The 13,247-nt window shown below is 40.5% G+C and overlaps 1 pseudogene; it reads right to left on the minus strand.

The window, feature by feature from the left end:
• Positions 1–8,662: 8,662 nt before the first annotated feature.
• On the minus strand, positions 8,663–9,661 carry LOC117507931 (annotated as a pseudogene).
• Between the last annotated feature and the right edge of the window lie 3,586 nt (positions 9,662–13,247).

Raw genomic sequence — 13,247 nt, forward strand, 5'->3', positions numbered from 1 at the left:
AAACATCAACCATCGCCTCTGTTCGCTCTTCAGCATTGCTTTTGAAGATTTAATCTGCGTGACATCCTTTATTAGTCCTTTTTAATGCTAAATTATAGATTCTGAATTGATGTCAAACTGGACAGGACAGGTGCAGATTTCTGACAGAGCTGAGTCCCAGGGTTCCTTCATTAACTTGATTATTCTGATCCAGACACACTCCGTCTGCCAGTTTACATGGAACTAGGTTAATTCTGTTCTCACTCTTCAGCCATTCTGCTGGGATGCTGTGCTGAACTTGCATAATGTGCATAAAACAGGCAGCTGAAGAAAGGCCAGGTCAGATTTCACAGTTCCAAACTGTGTGTTGGTGACACCTAGTGGCTACATTAAGTCATTCATCTGTCTTATTTTATTTCATTCCCGCCACTAGGTGGCACTGCACCGTTTTTAAATGTATTTCATTGCTACATCAACCTCATCCTTTCTGTCCTTAAAAGATGTCGATTGTTTTCTAAATTTAATTTGAAATAATTGTTTCAAAAATCTTACGTGACTGATTCTTTGTGTTTTTAGTGCAATAATTTGTGCAGCAGAGGAGATGAGCTGCTGCAGCCCAGACTGTGCTTTAGACAGGATTACTGACTGAATGCCCCTATCACACACTAAGATTCAGTCAACAGCTTTTTAGCTCCTTTGTTGTTGTTGTTGCTTGTTTTTTGTTTGTTTGTTTGTTTGTTTGTTTGTTTTGGTCATTTGCACCACCACAAAGGTAAGTCCCTTCGGCTGCTCCCTTGTTTGCACTTGGGGTCGCCACAGAAAATGCATGTTGAATTGGCATAGGTTTTACGCCGAATGCCCTTCCTGATGCAACTCCACATTACATGGAGATTTGAACCTGGAAGCTACTGCACTGAAACCAAGCACATTAACCACTTGGCCACCACCCCTGCTGTCATTTGCACCACCACAATAGAGTTGAAATCAAATAATCGAGATGTGCTTGTAGTTTAGACTTTTAACTTTAATTCAAGGTGTTTAACAAAAATGTTGCATTAAGCATTTAGGATTTGCTGTCATTTTTAAACATAATATCTCAATTTTCAGAGGTCATAAGCAATTAGTCATAAAAGTTGTTGTTTATTGTTATTTATGCAAATCATTAGTTTTCTTTAGATAAGTCAGGGTATGAATACATGAACAGTTCCAAGTCACTGAATGTGTTTTGATCTTCATTCACATCAGTCATTAAGAAATACAAACAGTAGGCACTGCTCAAAACTCAGTGAGTGTGCAAGAAGGAAACTAAAGAGTGAAGACACCAAGCCTATAAGCATGTAACTCCTTCAGAACGTTCATGGGTGTCTTGGTTGCTTCCCTCGCCAGTCTCCTTGCACGGTTACTGGGTTTTTAGATAACTGCAGATACTCCATGAGCCAGTCATCAATTTTGACCTAATCTGTACCACTTAAGGTGAAGAAACAACATTTGGAATCCAGCCTCAGTGTACCATGGCCTACACAAAACTGTAGTACAGCTATCCCAGGGTGGCAGCTGTAGCCAGGAGTAGAATTACACAGCGGTCAAAAGGTAAAAATGCTCCAGTGATGTTGAAAACTATACCACGTTATTTGTCTGATCATAACTATTACAAAAAGGATCATTTTGAATCACCAGTTATGTGTCTTCATGATGAAGTGGTACAGAGGAGGATTTTCTTAAAAAGAAGACCTGAAAGTTTAGCTACAAATTGCCAGAAGGTACATCTGAGATGCAAGCCTAGATTTGATGTTTTGGTGAAAGAAAATCCTTCTCTGCTCTACTCCACTATGAAGCTAAGAGTAGTGATGCAAAATGCAAAACTTGCACTGTGCACAATTTCTCCAATCACAGCCACATACAGTAGTGTTCAGAATAATAGTAGTGCTATGTGACTAAAAAGGTTAATCCAGGTTTTGAGTATATTTCTTATTGTTACATGGGAAACAAGGTACCAGTAGATTCAGTAGATTCTCACAAATCCAACAAGACCAAGGATTCATGATATGCACACTCTTAAGGCTATGAAATTGGGCTATTAGTAAAAAAAAAAAAAGTAGAAAAGGGGGTGTTCACAATAATAGTAGTGTGGCATTCAGTCAATGAGTTCGTCAATTTTGTGGAACAAACATGTGTGAATCAGGTGTCCCCTATTTAAGGATGAAGCCAGCACCTGTTGAACATGCTTTTCTCTTTGAAAGCCTGAGGAAAATGGGACATTCAAGACACTGTTCAGAAGAACAGCGTAGTTTGATTAAAAAGGTGATTGGAGAGGGGAAAACTTATATGCAGGTGCAAAAAATTACAGGCTGTTCATCTACAATGATCTCCAATCCTTTAAAATGGACAAAAAAAAAACAGAGACGCGTGGAAGAAAACGGAAAACAACCATCAAAATGGATAGAAGAATAACCAGAATGGCAAAGGCTCACCCATTGATCAGCTCCAGGATTATCAAAGACAGTCTGGAGTTACCTGTAAGTCCTGTGACAGTTAGAAGACACCTGTGTGAAACTAATTTATTTGCAAGAATCCCCCGCAAAGTCCCTCTGTTAAATAAAAGATGTGCAGAAGACGTTACAATTTGCCAAAGAACACATCAACTGGCCTAAAGAGAAATGAAGGAATAATTTGTGGACTGATGAGAGTAAATTGTTCTTTTTGGGTCCAAGGGCCGCAGACAGTTTGTGAGATGACCCCCAAACTCTGAATTCAAGCCACAGTTCACAGTGAAGACAGTGAAGCATGGTGATGCAAGCATCATGATATGGGCATGTTTCTCCTACTATGGTGTTGGGCCTATATATCACATACCAGGTATCATGGATCAGTTTGGATATGTCAAAATACTTGAACAGGTTCATGTTGCCTTATGCTGAAGAGGACATGGCAATGGAAATGGGTGTTTCAACAAGACAATGACCCCAAGCACACTAGTAAATGAGCAAAATCTTGGTTCAAACCAACATAATTAATGCCTTGCAGATGTGAAGAAATCTTGAAAAACTGTGGTTAAACAAACTAAATACTAGTTTAATGATCACAGGATTGCTAAAAAAGCAGTTTGAACATAATAGTTTTGAGTTTGTAGCGTCAACAGCAGATGCTACTATTCTTGTGAACACCCCACTACTATTATTCTGAACACTACTGTAAGCCCATAACTTCTTCTGGGTGTCTTGGTGGCTTTCCTCACTCTTCTCCTTCTTGCACAGTCACTCAGTTTTTGAGAACTGTCTACTCCATACAGATTTACCATAGAGTGCCATACTGTTTGTATTTCTTTGTAATTAATGTAAATAAAGTCTGAAACATATTCAGTGGCAGTTTTACCATCAGAGAGCCTCGTCCACAACTACCACAAAAGACTCCAAGCTGTCATTGATGTTAAAGGGGGCAACACACAGTATGAAGAAAAGGAGTATGGAAACTTTTGATCAGGGTCATTTGGGTAGTTTGTGTTGTCATTATGATTTCAAAAGAGTAAACACAGTTGTTTGACAATAAATGGCTTCACCTAATCACTAACCATGAGTGAAACAAAGTTTTTGTGTTGTCATTCATATTATCTGAAAAATGGCCAAAAAACCAAACAACCAAACAAAACAAAAAAAACTAACCTAAACTTCTGCCAGGGTATGTAAACGTTTGAGCACAACTGTACAAATGATACCCAGGTTCCAGAGGCAAAAACATGACACAAACACAATTTTAAACAAACTTTGTTTCTTTTCTGTCTGCCTGTCTTTTTATTTTCACACACTGTCACTGTTAGTTCTGCACATAGACATTAGTGCTAAAGGGATCAGGGGTCAGAAATGCTGAGAGCAGTGGTAGGTCTTGTTTGTCTAGCACGTCTAGTGCTCTTTGCATCAGGGGGAATATTTTGTTTCCCTTATCTCTCATTATGGATTAAAAAAACAACAACAAAGCAACAAACACACCCAAGTCCCAGTCCAAACCAGTGTCCTGTGATGGAATAATCTGCATTTTTTTCATTCAAACTGCCACTGAAACTCAGTCACAGTTTTTCCTTGTTAGTTCACTAAAAGTACTCCGAACAGACTCACTATGCGGCTTATTTTAATCCCTGTGAAAACAGCAGAGAGGGGGTCTGGCATGAGCTTTTAGCACTGTGTTTTTCAGGATTAAGAACATTTTTATGACCGTGACATCGGACTCCACTATAGTTGGAAAACACACATCACAACAAGCTGACCATCAAAGAGATAATGTTCACAGTTACCACGATTCTTCAGCCCATTCCCAGCAATGAGCTATGACCCAGTGTGACCCAGTGTGATCCTGTGGACCCCGTGTTGCTGACCTCTCACTGGGTGGTCACCCTGCTAACCAGGACTGTGTGTGTCCTGATCACCACGTTTCTGCTGCTGCTGCTGAACACATGATTGTTTGAACTTTATTTGCACATTATATTTTATTATCATGCTGTTTGTTAAAGTTTGTCCAGAATCATTAGACTTAGTTCTGACTCTCAAGAAAGAAAGCCTTGGTTGAGGGGGAGGTGATGGTCTAGTGGTTAAGCATGGGGCTTGAGACCAGAGGATCCTCGGTTCAAATCCCAGCCTGACCGGAAAATCACTAAGGGCCCTTGGGCAGGCCTTTAATCCCCTATTGCTCCCGGTGTGTAGTGAGTACCTTGTGTGGCAGCACCCTTACATCAGGGTGAATATGAGGCATATTGTAACGCACTTGAGCGTCTGTACGAATAGAAAGCACTATATATAATGCAGTCCATTTGGTTACATTTTTTTGTTTGGGGGGAGGGGGGTAGCTCTGAAATGCAAGAAGGTACTGGTTCTACAGGTAGTAAAAGATGCACCAGCTAACCTGGAATTATTATTATTATTATTATTATTATTATTAGTCATTCAGAGGGCTTTTGAAAGTAATTCTGTAATCTTTTGGAATCTTCATGAGACATTTATCATAACTGATACACTGAATCACTAAAAATCTGGCATATTGAATATAAAGAGAAATAATTTATATTTGACTTTATTAAAAATGTATGTTGAAATAATCAGACATTCTATCTGATTAATGGATTATCTGGTAAAATGGAATATGTGCAGTATAGGAGCTATGTGTATTTGTTCACGTTCTTCTTTTTTGTGCACAGGTCTCCTGGTTAGCTGCAGTAATCTTGTGTGCTTTAAATGAACACGTGCACGCTGCCAGCACAGGATGGACAGGCAAAGATTCATGATTAACGTGGAAGCACAGTGTTATCCTGACGTTCACTGAAACATGTCATAAACATGGATGTGGAATTCATACCCTCCACATCTCACATGCACCAACTTGTACAACACATGCAAAAAGCTCGAGGAAAAATTAACAGTAGATCACCAGGACAAAGGTCAAGTCTTTAGTTTGTGTCCATTTTGGATTAATGGTTTCCTTTAAGACTGTCAAGTGATGTTGCCTTTGTATTTGATGCCTCCAACTCCCTTCATCACTTCCTTATTTGTGTTCCTGTAGTAAGTCCTGTTAGTTGGGGCTTCCTTCTTCAATGATGTAAGTCTGTGGTGCCTCAAGCTTCATTTACTTTTATACAATAGATTTACAGTATCATAATTCATTGGAGAAACAGTTCAATACTGAGCAGGATTTCTATCCTATAAATATATGTAGCCCCAACTCATTGAAATTATATAATTTGAGTTGGGACCACATGCATTTATTGGATGGAAATCACATAGAAAATTGAACTGAGTTAGTCTAATGGGTGGGGTTTTGTTTGTTTGTATTTGGAGTGTATACAATGAAACGTTTCGAGATGTCTCCTAAGGAGGGAACCCGGCCTTGTAGAGAGCCATAGTTGTGTTCTCCTTGGTTTAATTCTTTACATATTTTTTCCCTGTTCTCAGGCACAAGAAGATTCTGCAGTTGGGTCTTTACGTAAATAGAGACAGATGTCCCCCAGCTAACCCACAGTTATACCGAATGGTCCTTCAGAAGCTTTTACATTTCCATCAGTTTGTGGAATCTTTTGGATTGTTCTGTTCTTTAGAGACATTCAGCTTGGTGTATGGAAACCTCTGACAGTCAAGGAATAAAAACTGAAATATATCTTTATTGTAACTATTATTTTGAAATATGTTTAAGTTGAAATAATGCCACATTATAGTTATTTGACATGCATATTGTTTGTTTAAAATGAAATATTTGCCAGCAGGAGAAAACTGAGTCTGTCTGTGTGTCTGTCTTAGCATCTTTAACTACAGATACAAAAAAAAAGTTCAGTAATTGGCTTCTTAAAAATATTTAATAACATACATTGTGCAAGTTAAACAAAAAAAAAACTGATATTGTGTGTGTGTGTGTGTGTGTGTGTGTGTGTGTGTGTGTGTGTGTGTGTGTGTGTGTGTGTGTGGGTGTGGTGTGTGTGTGGTGTGTGTGTGTGTGTGTGTGTGTGTGTGTGTGTGTGTGTTACATCAAAAATTAAAACAGACATTCCTGCCTGAACATGGATGTTTTTTATCCTCTAAAGTTAACATTAACTTTATTCCAGTTGAACTTTCCATTTTCAAAAATACATCTTCTGCTCTGCAAAACTAAACAGACGCCACTCAAACAGCACCTGTACACTAAAAAAAAGAAATAAATAAAAGCTATGAATCTAAGTTACAAAGAAATCAAAGGCCTAAACCACAAATACATACAAAAGGAAACTATAACACGCTGAGAACATACACTGTTAAAAAGTACATATTTACAATATTAATTAGAGAATAAATAAAATACTTTATGTAAAATAGCCCATGTTTTCAAACTAAGTGCTCTGTTCAATGAGGATGCTGACACATGATTTGTCTTAATATAAACTCTGAAGGAACTTTCTTACTTCTTAATTTTTTATGTTTCCAAACTATTTTTTTGTTTTGTCTTAACAGTGTCTTCACATGAAAACAAACATTTATTTTCCTGCTCTTCTAGCAGCAGTCTACTTAGAAACGCTGATCCTTCAGCCCTTAAAGCTATAGTGCGTAGGATTTAGTGTCATCTAGTGGTGAGGTTGCAGACTGCATTATGCCATCATCAAGTTTGTTCTGGTTACATTTTCACCTCTTTTGTGATGGGGTTCATGTTCCTTTGCCGTCTTTTGTGATAGTCCAACCTGGTGTCACAGCAAGTCGTGATTCAGGAGCCCCGAAATATACATTAACTCTACTGGTTTGTGATATTGTGAACGAAAAGCGCCCTCATTTTTGTCACGGCAGCACAAATTCATTCTAATTCATTCCATGATGGCTGCACAAAATTAAAAGTGAAGCGGGGGTCGGGGTGGTTATGGTTAGGGTGGGGGGAAAGAGTAATATTAGGTTATGGTTAAGGTTAGGGTCAGGGGTAGGAGTAGGGTTAGGAATAGTGAGTTAAAAAAAAAAACCCATCACTGAAAATTTGACTCATTTTCGTCACGGGAGAACGAAAAAAAAATGTGAGACTGGGCTGGATAGTCATTATGTATGAGCCTCCAATTCACAAAAACAAGGGGTTCAAACTTGTTAGCTTGCACTAGTAACCAGCAGACCGTGTGTAGAGGAGCTACACTGATTCTTCTTCTTTTTCTAAGGCCTTTTTGCTACTTTTTTTTGCTATCAATGTAGTGGTAAGTCTGGACATTCAAATCCAGACACAAGATGCATTTATTCTCCCTTTCGTACAGCTAGCATACTGCCATAGCATGGTACTGTGCTTCCTATCCTTTTAAATTCATTCTATTAGGAGCGAGCCTCGGCCTCAACTTTTGTCTAAATTCTGGGTCTGTTAATGAAGTTTAGGGCTAGCGGCCGGGTGATCACCTTAGTATTTTCTCTGCTTTCCTGTTGCTTAATGCTGATGAATTATACCTTAGGGTTAGTTTTCTGGCCCACTAATTCTGCTTTTTCTCTCTCTGTCTGAGGTATGGATGACATCACAATGTCACGGGCTGGATTGATGACTGCATAATTTCTGAAATGGACTCGGAACGTGGAACGGACTCTGCCGCGGGAAGAGTCCCACTGAATGGCATGAGCACTGCTGGATGACCCCTGCCCTGTAGCCTGGACACCCTCCATGGACGTCTCCTCAAATGCATCTTCTTTTGTTGTGTTATGTTCTGTTTTGTAAAACTTTACAAAACCTTGTAACTGTTAGAATGGCCTAAACAGTGGGTCACCCCCTTTGAGTTTGGTCTGCTGAGGTTTCTTCCTCAGTATCATCTGAGAGAGTTTTCTTACCACTATCACCTGTGTGCTTGCTCTTGAGGTTGGTAAGGTTAAACCTTACTTGTGTGAAGCACCTTGAGGCAAGCTTTTTTGTGATTCCGCACTATATAAACTAAATAAATTAAATTGAATTTGTGATACAACCATGGCAGCCTCCATGAGGGGGCCCACTTCCATGTAGATAAGAAGGACTCATTCCTAAGCTTATGAAAGGCAGTAATTAATTGTTGCAGGTACTAATACACTAGTGACAGTTGGTTATGAATGTTATTCCATTTCTGCACATAAACCCCCTAAATCCTACACACTGTACCTTTTAAAGTCCAAAGAGCAGACATCAAGAATCAGTCAACATTTGGATCAAGAGTGTATCCGGGTAGTATTGATGGCTGACACACTTGATTCTTCTAGTCCCTGTAGATGGAGGTTATCTGTCGTGGGGGCAGGTGAGGTGCTGTGGTAGGAGTCATATGGCCCCTGTAAGTGCAAGTCGTAAACATTTTGACTGTGATACAGGTTCTGATTCTGGTCCACGGGGGTGGGGGAGTACTGCTGCGGTGGGAGGTAGTGAGGCGACAGCTCTGGTTTGGGTACCAGGTTGTTGCTGATGCTGAGAGGCGGTGTAGGGGGGCTGTCATACGGAGGGGTTCCGACACTGCCGCCACTGTACTCATTTGAGGAGTGATTTTCATATGCGCCTGCTTTCATTGCCCTTAAGTGAAGGAGGTGAGCAGAGTCAAAACTACCGTAAGGAGGGCTTGGCAGGCCTGGTGAAGAGTAGCTCACCACCCCACTGAGAGCTGCTGGACCATGAGTCCCGGGTCTGTCTTCAGGCCTCAGTCCCACACCGGGACCTGGGCCCAGCTGCAGGCAGCCGGCCACCAGGTTGGTGGTGGGTTGTGAGAGACCTTTGCACAGCGTCTCCATGAAGGCCCTGCTCTCCGTGGACACACCCCCCTCTAGGGCCTCAGACAGCGCACAGATATAATTGCGGGCCAGTCGTAAGGTCTCAATCTTGGACAGTTTCTGGGTTTGGAGTGACAGGGCATGATGCTGCGCAGGGTTTTCAAGCGCATCATTCAGGCCGTGCATACGCGAGCGCTCTCTGGCGTTAGCTTTATACGCTGGCACGAAACCGCTCCTGCCGGGCTTTGGTCATTCTCTTCTTTTTTGACCCTCGTCGTTTGGACCCATTTCATCCTGCTGTCCTTCCTCTTCATCTTCCTCATCTCCTCAGCATCCTCACTGCCCGCTCCCTGCCTTGTTGGCTCAGTCCCGCCGCTCCGTAACGCTGTGAGGAGCCTGATGTTTCGCCATCAGGTGAGCTCATGTCACCATCCATCCACTGCAGAGGGCTGGAGACCTCTTCTGTCTCACCTTGTCTCAAATACGACTTAATCATCATTGTACTCTGCAAACAACACACAAGTCACCATAGTAACCATCACGTATGTCATTACAGAAAACACGGGATATAAGGAAAAATACTGAGATGCTGTTCAGTGTAGTCAATCATTTGATTGATATCTTATGATTTCTACTATACTGGGACATCATCAGTGATGCCGTGTGTCATGCTGTGCAAAAACATTTAGGCACAAGATGAATGTAGAGTTAAATGTTATTTCCTTTATAAGTGAGTCCATATCTCATCTGTAGACACAGATCACACCTTCCACTAGAATGTATAAAATACATAGTATCACAGCAGAATTCTTTCTAAAGTCTGTGGGGAAAAAACGCTACCAAATCACAAAATTTAGCAGTAAATGAGAAACTGGCACTGCCCTTATTTCCTGGGAGAATGAAATGTGTAGTCTTGGCTGCCAGATACGTCCCTGCCTGCCACACAAAATAAATGTACTAAATGTCACCACCATCTCCATTTGATTTATTTTATTGCATTAATGTTTGTAAATCAGACATTTTTACTGATTCTAATTGCTGTTGTGGAAATCATATTATTTTATGGATTAATATGGATTATTCAGTATATTCAATTATTTATAATAATTCAATTCTGTGTATCTTATTTAATTGATCTATTTCAATACTTTAATTGATCAGCTATTATATTATATAGTATATTATTATTGATACTTTCATTCAATGACTGTCTTTAATATTATTAAAGTTCTTTTAGTGCTAATAAATCTGAGTGATAGGACCTGAATTGATTTGACATAAAATAATAATAATAATAAAAAATAAAATCCCTGAACATTAAAAAAAGGCAAATGCAATTTTTTTTCTTTTTTTCCCCTTTTTTTTTTTGAAGAAAAATGTTCCTATCTATTTTTTGTCTGTCTGCCTTTCTGTGTTTGTGGCATGTACTATCTGTTACATGATAAACAGCCCCCCCAAAATTGTACAAATCTGATTAAATACAGCCCCAATTCACTTAAACAAGTGTGCCAAAATGAAATTATGACTTGCTAAAGAGGAAGTGTTCATCTCTATTTATATTTAAATAAAAATGTAGCAGTTTTTTTCATTCTTAGTAATTACTTGTCCTGGTTTGTGTTCTTTTACACTGTGAGGTTCCCATCCCAACCTGAGGCCTGATTTGACCCAATTAGCACACTAACACACAGAGAGGAAGAACAGGAAAACACTGTTTGGACTCAGATTTAAGGTTCTGCAGGTTTCTATGTCTAATCCTAAATCGGTCTAATGCAAGTCTGTGGTACCAAGTGATTAATAGGATTGTGTGTCGAGCTGTTAAGGCTTGATTGTATAAATCACTGGACGATGAAGGCCTTCTCTTCTTTTGGCTGTATGTTTCAGGAAAGCCGTGATGACAGCAGACTTAATATTGAGTGTATTCTGATCTTGAGTACATTTGGAGTGATCACTCATAATAACAGCAACAGTCCAGTGATGATGGTTTCAGCACTGGACAGTTCCAGCTACAGGTGCAGAGTTTTTCTAGGACAGGATGGAGCTCACGGGTTCCTTCACGTACATATGCATTCTCTGTTTGTTGCTTACTCCTGTGATAATCCCGGTCAGCTCTTGACCTGGTAATACCCGCCTGGATCAAGTCACGCGACAGGATGCAACCACAATCTGGGCATTGCAGGATTTGCTCCATGGATGAAGTACCAGCCGTGGGATTAAAAGATCCACATCTCCAGTCAGTGACAACAGATCAGACTGAAACTGGGACACAGGACCCAACATGTGCAAACTCAGAAATAAGACTTTCTCCCACATAAAAGGTGTTTAGCCTCTGCACAGCATTTTTCAGTATGGCACCTTATTGACAGTCATTTTTGTAATGCCATCATGGAAAGAAGCAGGTGGTTGAGAGAAATAAGGCCGGAGTGTGCAGGGCTGCTGCCTACCTGGAGGTACTGAGCACGAACTTCTGCTGATGACGGGTCACACTTTTGGTCTTCTGTCCATCAAACAGTGATGCAGGTCTGTGTCGGTGTGCAGAGCTGTCAGTCTGTCTGCAGGCCACTCTGCAGGGGCTCCTCTTTTTAACGTGCACGCAAAGCTCCTCCTCCTCCTCCTCCTCCTCCTCCTCCTCCTCCCACTCGCCGCACAGCCCTGTGGATGGACGCGGGCGAGCTCGCGCGTGGCCGGCCCGTGGCTGTGGGGGTGTGTGGGGTGGTGTGAGGTCACACTGGGGCTCCGGGCCTTTGTTGGTTTGCGGGGGCGGCGGGCGCGCTGACTGCTGGGAGACGCGCTCAGCCTAACTGCGTGTGACAGCTTCAAGTTGCGTGTGAGCAGGTGTTCGCGGAGTTTAGCTGCTGATCACTGCCCCAGACAGAACAGAAGGCTTTCGGTTCGTTCTCCATATGCCTACCTGCGCGGAAGGTGCAAACAGCGCTAAGTCGTTTTCTTTAAAGTCGTTTCTTTGTCAGTGTTTTGCACTCGGCTTCTGATCGGCGATCGGTATGCAAAAAATAAAATAAAATAAATAAATTAATTGACATTAATTTTAGGGTAGGGGTGCGGGGCACAAATTTAAAACGAAAATGATTGTTTGAAACGTGTCTTTTTGAACTGTCTACTAATGCAGAAAAACTCCTAAAACTACAACTCAAACCCACCTGCACTTAAATTACAAGTTGCATAAAAAATTCCTCCAAAGTGTTTGCAGACACAGAGAACACAAACAAATATGATCTACATCACATGCAACAATGGTTATTTTGACATCTGTTGCAAGGTAACACCCCACAAGCACTGTGAAAATACAGATGCACTGCAGATAGCCACAACACAAGGGCAGTACCAGCACAAAAAAGAGGTTTCTTATTGAAACTTTGACTGGCAGCCCATTAAGTGCTTTGACATGCTGTATTAACTTGAATTCTATTATAGATCCTTATGATTTGATTGACAGCCATTCTCACTAGGGAGGGGGTTATTTTCAAAAAATGGAAATCTATAACATGTTTGCATGGAATATGGAATATACACGGAATAAACCATAGCAGGATAAATTTTGGGTCATTTGGTTCCAAAAAACCCATATGGACGGAGCCGTGACGAGTAATCGGGTTCAAAAAATCGCCAACCAATATCAACGAAAATGTCATATCTTGAGAACCGCTGCCACTAGAGACTTGAAATATTGGCTCCAAATGTGTGCTTGACTCCAAGTAGTTATATTCAGCATCTATAGTAACAATAAGCCTATCTGGTGTTTTTTAAGAGTAATTGACAAGACAACCCTATTTCAGTACATATGTTACAATCAATTGTAACAAACAAAAGTTTTATTCTTGAACATCAGTTGAGTATAATCATTACATGTAAAGATGACATGGCCACAATGAACTAATTATAAGCAACAGAGTGGTTTCTTACGTCAACAGCACATATACGACACAACGCGTACTTCAAATTTCTAAACGCTCCGTCCATATGGTGTTTTGGGAACCAAATGACCCAAAATTTATCCTGCTATGGTTTATTCCATGTATATTTTCATATTCCATGCAAACATTTATAGATTTCCACATTTTTTGAAATAAC

This window comes from Thalassophryne amazonica, chromosome 3, assembly GCF_902500255.1.
Source record: "Thalassophryne amazonica chromosome 3, fThaAma1.1, whole genome shotgun sequence".
In the NCBI taxonomy this organism is placed as follows: Eukaryota; Metazoa; Chordata; class Actinopteri; order Batrachoidiformes; family Batrachoididae; genus Thalassophryne; species Thalassophryne amazonica.